The sequence below is a fragment of the Carcharodon carcharias genome, chromosome 15 (genome assembly GCF_017639515.1).
Source record: "Carcharodon carcharias isolate sCarCar2 chromosome 15, sCarCar2.pri, whole genome shotgun sequence".
NCBI lineage: Eukaryota > Metazoa > Chordata > Chondrichthyes > Lamniformes > Lamnidae > Carcharodon > Carcharodon carcharias.
The window spans coordinates 27,728,356-27,735,358 of NC_054481.1; the positions used below are offsets into that span (position 1 = coordinate 27,728,356).

General features: G+C 74.3%; 1 protein-coding gene across 2 annotated transcripts in view; it reads right to left on the minus strand.

Moving 5' to 3' along the window:
• LOC121288568 (uncharacterized protein C16orf52 homolog B) overlaps nucleotides 1-7,003 on the minus strand; it is a 105,893-nt gene that overhangs the window by 96,914 nt on the left and 1,976 nt on the right. The window lies entirely within an intron of this gene.

Consider the following 7,003-nt stretch of genomic DNA (forward strand, 5'->3'; position numbering starts at 1 on the left):
GCGAGGGGGCGAGGGTGAGGGCACGGGGGGGCGAGGGGGCGAGGGTGATTGCACGGGGGGGCGAGGGGGCGAGGGTGAGTGCACGGGGCGAGGGGGAGAGGGTGAGTGCACGGGGCGAGGGGGGAGAGGGTGAGTGCACGGGGCGAGGGGGAGAGGGTGAGTGCACGGGGCGAGGGGGAGAGGGTGAGTGCACGGGGCGAGGGGGAGAGGGTGAGTGCACGGGGCGAGGGGGAGAGGGTGAGTGCACGGGGCGAGGGGGAGAGGGTGAGTGCACGGGGCGAGGGGGAGAGGGTGAGTGCACGGGGCGAGGGGGGAGAGGGTGAGTGCACGGGGCGAGGGGGAGAGGGTGAGTGCACGGGGCGAGGGGGAGAGGGTGAGTGCACGGGGCGAGGGGGAGAGGGTGAGTGCACGGGGCGAGGGGGAGAGGGTGAGTGCACGGGGCGAGGGGGGAGAGGGTGAGTGCACGGGGCGAGGGGGAGAGGGTGAGTGCACGGGGCGAGGGGGGGAGAGGGTGAGTGCACGGGGCGAGGGGGAGAGGGTGAGTGCACGGGGCGAGGGGGGGAGAGGGTGAGTGCACGGGGCGAGGGGGAGAGGGTGAGTGCACGGGGCGAGGGGGAGAGGGTGAGTGCACGGGGCGAGGGGGAGAGGGTGAGTGCACGGGGCGAGGGGGAGAGGGTGAGTGCACGGGGCGAGGGGGAGAGGGTGAGTGCACGGGGCGAGGGGGAGAGGGTGAGTGCACGGGGCGAGGGGGAGAGGGTGAGTGCACGGGGCGAGGGGGAGAGGGTGAGTGCACGGGGCGAGGGGGAGAGGGTGAGTGCACGGGGCGAGGGGGAGAGGGTGAGTGCACGGGGCGAGGGGGAGAGGGTGAGTGCACGGGGCGAGGGGGAGAGGGTGAGTGCACGGGGCGAGGGGGAGAGGGTGAGTGCACGGGGCGAGGGGGAGAGGGTGAGTGCACGGGGCGAGGGGGAGAGGGTGAGTGCACGGGGCGAGGGGGAGAGGGTGAGTGCACGGGGCGAGGGGGAGAGGGTGAGTGCACGGGGCGAGGGGGAGAGGGTGAGTGCACGGGGCGAGGGGGAGAGGGTGAGTGCACGGGGCGAGGGGGAGAGGGTGAGTGCACGGGGCGAGGGGGAGAGGGTGAGTGCACGGGGCGAGGGGGAGAGGGTGAGTGCACGGGGCGAGGGGGAGAGGGTGAGTGCACGGGGCGAGGGGGAGAGGGTGAGTGCACGGGGCGAGGGGGAGAGGGTGAGTGCACGGGGCGAGGGGGAGAGGGTGAGTGCACGGGGCGAGGGGGAGAGGGTGAGTGCACGGGGCGAGGGGGAGAGGGTGAGTGCACGGGGCGAGGGGGGAGAGGGTGAGTGCACGGGGCGAGGGGGAGAGGGTGAGTGCACGGGGCGAGGGGGAGAGGGTGAGTGCACGGGGCGAGGGGGAGAGGGTGAGTGCACGGGGCGAGGGGGAGAGGGTGAGTGCACGGGGCGAGGGGGAGAGGGTGAGTGCACGGGGCGAGGGGGAGAGGGTGAGTGCACGGGGCGAGGGGGAGAGGGTGAGTGCACGGGGCGAGGGGGAGAGGGTGAGTGCACGGGGCGAGGGGGAGAGGGTGAGTGCACGGGGCGAGGGGGAGAGGGTGAGTGCACGGGGCGAGGGGGAGAGGGTGAGTGCACGGGGCGAGGGGGAGAGGGTGAGTGCACGGGGCGAGGGGGAGAGGGTGAGTGCACGGGGCGAGGGGGAGAGGGTGAGTGCACGGGGCGAGGGGGAGAGGGTGAGTGCACGGGGCGAGGGGGAGAGGGTGAGTGCACGGGGCGAGGGGGAGAGGGTGAGTGCACGGGGCGAGGGGGAGAGGGTGAGTGCACGGGGCGAGGGGGAGAGGGTGAGTGCACGGGGCGAGGGGGAGAGGGTGAGTGCACGGGGCTGAGGGGGAGAGGGTGAGTGCACGGGGCGAGGGGGAGAGGGTGAGTGCACGGGGCGAGGGGGAGAGGGTGAGTGCACGGGGCGAGGGGGAGAGGGTGAGTGCACGGGGCGAGGGGGAGAGGGTGAGTGCACGGGGCGAGGGGGAGAGGGTGAGTGCACGGGGCGAGGGGGAGAGGGTGAGTGCACGGGGCGAGGGGGAGAGGGTGAGTGCACGGGGCGAGGGGGAGAGGGTGAGTGCACGGGGCGAGGGGGAGAGGGTGAGTGCACGGGGCGAGGGGGAGAGGGTGAGTGCACGGGGCGAGGGGGAGAGAGGTGAGTGCACGGGGCGAGGGGGGAGAGGGTGAGTGCACGGGGCGAGGGGGAGAGGGTGAGTGCACGGGGCGAGGGGGAGAGGGTGAGTGCACGGGGCGAGGAGGAGAGGGTGAGTGCACGGGGCGAGGGGGAGAGGGTGAGTGCACGGGGCGAGGGGGAGAGGGTGAGTGCACGGGGCGAGGGGGAGAGGGTGAGTGCACGGGGCGAGGGGGAGAGGGTGAGTGCACGGGGGGAGCGGGAGGGGGAGAGGGTGAGTGCATGGGGGGGAGGGGGAGAGGGTGAGTGCATGGGGGGGAGGGGGAGAGGGTGAGTGCATGGGGGGGAGGGGGAGAGGGTGAGTGCATGGGGGGGAGGGGGTGAGGGTGAGTGCATGGGGGGGAGGGGGTGAGGGTGAGTGCATGGGGGGAGGGAGGAGAGTGGGAGGGAATGGGGGTGAGAGGGGGAGTGCATGGGGGGAAGTGGAGGACAAAGAGCATGGGGGGAGGGGAGAGGGAATGGGGGGAGGGGAGAGGGAATGGGGGGTGGGGAGAGGGAATGGGGGGAGGGGAGAGGGAATGGGGGGAGGGGAGAGGGAATGGGGGGAGGGGAGAGGGAATGGGGGGAGGGGAGAGGGAATGGGGGGAGGGGAGAGGGAATGGGGGGAGGGGAGAGGGAATGGGGGGAGGGGAGAGGGAATGGGGGGAGGGGAGAGGGAATGGCGGAGGGGGGAGCGGTGGAGGGCATGGGGGGGAGGGGGGAGGGTGAGTGTATAGGGGAGGGGGAGAGGGGGTGGGCATGGGGAGGACATGTGGGGGGGAGAGGGGGAGGACATGTGGGGGGGAGAGGGGGAGGACATGTGCAGGGGAAAGGGAGAGGGCAAGTGCATGAGGGGGGAGAGGGCGAGGGCATGGGGGTGGAGTGGGCGAGGGCGAGCGCATGGGGGGAGGGGGAGAGGGCGAGCGCATGGGGGGAGGGGGAGAGGGCGAGCGCATGGGGGAGGGGGAGAGGGCGAGCACATGGGGGGAGGGGGAGAGGGCGAGCACATGGGGGAGGCGGAGAGGGTGAGCGCATGGGGTGTGGGGGGAAGGGTGAGCGCATGGGGTGTGGGGGAGAGGGTGAGCGCATGGGGGGAGGGAGAGTGGGTGAGCGCATGAGGGGAGGGGGAGGGCATAGGGCATGGGGTGGAGGGGAGAGGGAATGGGGGGTGGGGAGAGAGGTGGACGGCATGGGGGAGGGGGAGGGGGAGGGGGAGGGTGAGTGCATAGGGGGAGGGGTAGAGGGGAGGGCCAAGAAGGGGGGGAGGGGAGGGCCAAGAAGGGGGGGAGGGAGGGGAGGGCCAAGAAGGGTGTTGCGGAGGGGAGGGCCAAGAAGGGGGGGAGGGGAGGGCCAAGAAGGGGGGGAGGGGAGGGCCAAGAAGGGGGGGAGGGGAGGGCCAAGAAGGGGGGGAGGGGAGGGTAGGGCCCAGAAGGGGGGGAGGGGAGGGCCAGGCCAAGAAGGGGGGAGGGGAGGGCCGGGCCAAGAAGGGGGGAGGGGAGGGGAGGGCCAAGAAGGGGGGAGGGGAGGGGAGGGCCAAGAAGGGGGGAGGAGAGGGGAGGGCCAAGAAGGGGGGAGGAGAGGGGAGGGCCAAGAAGGGGGGAGGGGAGGGGAGGGCCAAGAAGGGGGGAGGGAAGGGGAGGGCCAAGAAGGGGGGAGGGGAGGGGAGGGCCAAGAAGGGGGGAGGGGAGGGGAGGGCCAAGAAGGGGGGAGGGGAGGGGAGGGCCAAGAGGGGGAGGGGAGGGGAGGGCCAAGAGGGGGAGGGGAGGGGAGGGCCAAGAGGGGGAGGGCCAAGAGGGGGAGGGCCAAGAGGGGGAGGGGAGGGCCAAGAGGGGGAGGGCCAAGAGGGGGAGGGGGAGGGCCAAGAGGGGGAGGGCCAAGAGGGGGAGGGCCAAGAGGGGGAGGGGAGGGCCAAGAGGGGGAGGGGAGGGGAGGGGAGGCCAAGAGGGGGAGGGGAGGGGAGGGGAGGGGAGGCCAAGAGGGGGAGGGGGAGGGGAGGGGGAGGGGAGGGAGGGGGAGGGGAGGGAGGGGGAGGGGAGGGAGGGGGAGGGGAGGGAGGGGGAGGGGAGGGAGGGGGAGGGGAGGGCAAGAGGGGGAGGGGAGGGAGGGGGAGGGCAAGAGGGGGAGGGGAGGGGAGGGGAGGGGAGGGGAGGCCAAGAGGGGGAGGGGAGGCCAAGAGGGGGAGGGGAGGCCAAGAGGGGGAGGGGAAGGGGAGGGAGGGGGAGGGGAGGGAGGGGGAGGGGAGGGAGGGGGAGGGGAGGGAGGGGAGGGGAGGCCAAGAGGGGGAGGGGAGGGGAGGGGAGGCCAAGAGGGGGAGGGGAGGGGAGGCCAAGAGGGGGAGGGGAGGGGAGGCCAAGAGGGGGAGGGGAGGGAGGGGGAGGGGAGGGAGGGGGAGGGGAGGGAGGGGGAGGGGAGGGAGGGGGAGGGGAGGCCCAGAGGGGGAGGGGAGGGGAGGCCCAGAGGCGGAGGGGAGGGGGAGGGGAGGGGAGGGGAGGGGGAGGGGAGGGGAGGGGAGGGGAGGGGAGGGGAGGCCAGGAGGGGGAGGGGAGGGAGGCCCAGAGGGGGAGGGGAGGGAGGCCCAGAGGGGGAGGGGAGGGGAGGCCCAGAGGCGGAGGGGAGGGGGAGGGGAGGGGGAGGCCAAGAGGGGGAGGGGGGGGCCAAGAGGGGGAGGGGGGGGCCAAGAGGGGGAGGGGGAGGCCAAGAGGGGGAGGGGGAGGAGAGGGGGGGCCAAGAGGGGGAGGGGGAGGAGAGGGGGGGCCAAGAGGGGGAGGGGGAGGAGAGGGGGGGCCAAGAGGGGGAGGGGGAGGAGAGGGGGGGCCAAGAGGGGGAGGGGGAGGAGAGGGGGGGCCAAGAGGGGGAGGGGGAGGAGAGGGGAGGCCAAGAGGGGGAGGGGGAGGAGAGGGGAGGCCAAGAGGGGGAGGGGGAGGAGAGGGGAGGCCAAGAGGGGGAGGGGGAGGAGAGGGGAGGCCAAGAGGGGAGGGGGAGGAGAGGGGAGGCCAAGAGGGGGAGGGGGAGGAGAGGGGAGGCCAAGAGGGGGAGGGGGAGGAGAGGGGAGGCCAAGAGGGGGAGGGGGAGGAGAGGGGAGGCCAAGAGGGGGAGGGGGAGGAGAGGGGAGGCCAAGAGGGGGAGGGGGAGGAGAGGGGAGGCCAAGAGGGGGAGGGGGAGGAGAGGGGAGGCCAAGAGGGGGAGGGGGAGGAGAGGGGAGGCCAAGAGGGGGAGGGGGAGGAGAGGGGAGGCCAAGAGGGGGAGGGGGAGGAGAGGGGAGGCCAAGAGGGGGAGGGGGAGGAGAGGGGAGGCCAAGAGGGGGAGGGGGAGGAGAGGGGAGGCCAAGAGGGGGAGGGGGAGGAGAGGGGAGGCCAAGAGGGGGAGGGGGAGGAGAGGGGAGGCCAAGAGGGGGAGGGGGAGGAGAGGGGAGGCCAAGAGGGGGAGGGGGAGGAGAGGGGAGGCCAAGAGGGGGAGGGGGAGGAGAGGGGAGGCCAAGAGGGGGAGGGGGAGGAGAGGGGAGGCCAAGAGGGGGAGGGGGAGGAGAGGGGAGGGCAAGGGGGAGAGGGGGAGGAGAGGGGAGGGCAAGGGGGAGAGGGGAGGGGAGGGCAAGGGGGAGAGGGGAGGGGAGGGCAAGGGGGAGAGGGGAGGGGAGGGCAAGGGGGAGAGGGGAGGGGAGGGCAAGGGGGAGAGGGGAGGGGAGGGCAAGGGGGAGAGGGGAGGGGAGGGCAAGGGGGAGAGGGGAGGGGAGGGCAAGGGGGAGAGGGGAGGGGAGGGCAAGGGGGAGAGGGGAGGGGAGGGCAAGGGGGAGAGGGGAGGGGAGGGCAAGGGGGAGAGGGGAGGGGAGGGCAAGGGGGAGAGGGGAGGGGAGGGCAAGGGGGAGAGGGGAGGGGAGGGCAAGGGGGAGAGGGGAGGGGAGGGCAAGGGGGAGAGGGGAGGGGAGGGCAAGGGGGAGAGGGGAGGGGAGGGCAAGGGGGAGAGGGGAGGGGAGGGCAAGGGGGAGAGGGGAGGGGACGGCAAGGGGGAGAGGGGAGGGGACGGCAAGGGGGAGAGGGGAGGGGACGGCAAGGGGGAGCGGGGAGGGGACGGCAAGGGGGAGCGGGGAGGGGACGGCAAGGGGGAGCGGGGAGGGGACGGCAAGGGGAGCGGGGGGACGGCAAGGGGGAGCGGGGGGACGGCAAGGGGGAGCGGGGGGACGGCAAGGGGGAGCGGGGGGACGGCAAGGGGGAGCGGGGGGAGGGCAAGGGGGAGCGGGGGGAGGGCAAGGGGGAGCGGGGGGAGGGCAAGGGGGAGCGGGGGGAGGGCAAGGGGGAGAGGGGAGGGCAAGGGGGAGAGGGGAGGGCAAGCGGGAGAGGGGAGGGCAAGCGGGAGAGGGGAGGGCAAGCGGGAGAGGGGAGGGCAAGCGGGAGAGGGGAGGGCAAGCGGGAGAGGGGAGGGCAAGCGGGAGAGGGGAGGGCAAGCGGGAGAGGGGAGGGCAAGCGGGAGAGGGGAGGGCAAGCGGGAGAGGGGAGGGCAAGCGGGAGAGGGGAGGGCAAGCGGGAGAGGGGAGGGCAAGCGGGAGAGGGGAGGGCAAGCGGGAGAGGGGAGGGCAAGCGGGAGAGGGGAGGGCAAGCGGGAGAGGGGAGGGCAAGCGGGAGAGGGGAGGGCAAGCGGGAGTGGGGAGGGCAAGCGGGAGTGGGGAGGGCAAGCGGGAGTGGGGAGGGCAAGCGGGAGTGGGGAGGGCAAGGGGGAGTGGGGAGGGCAAGGGGGAGTGGGGAGGGCAAGGGGGAGTGGGGAGGGCAAGGGGGAGAGG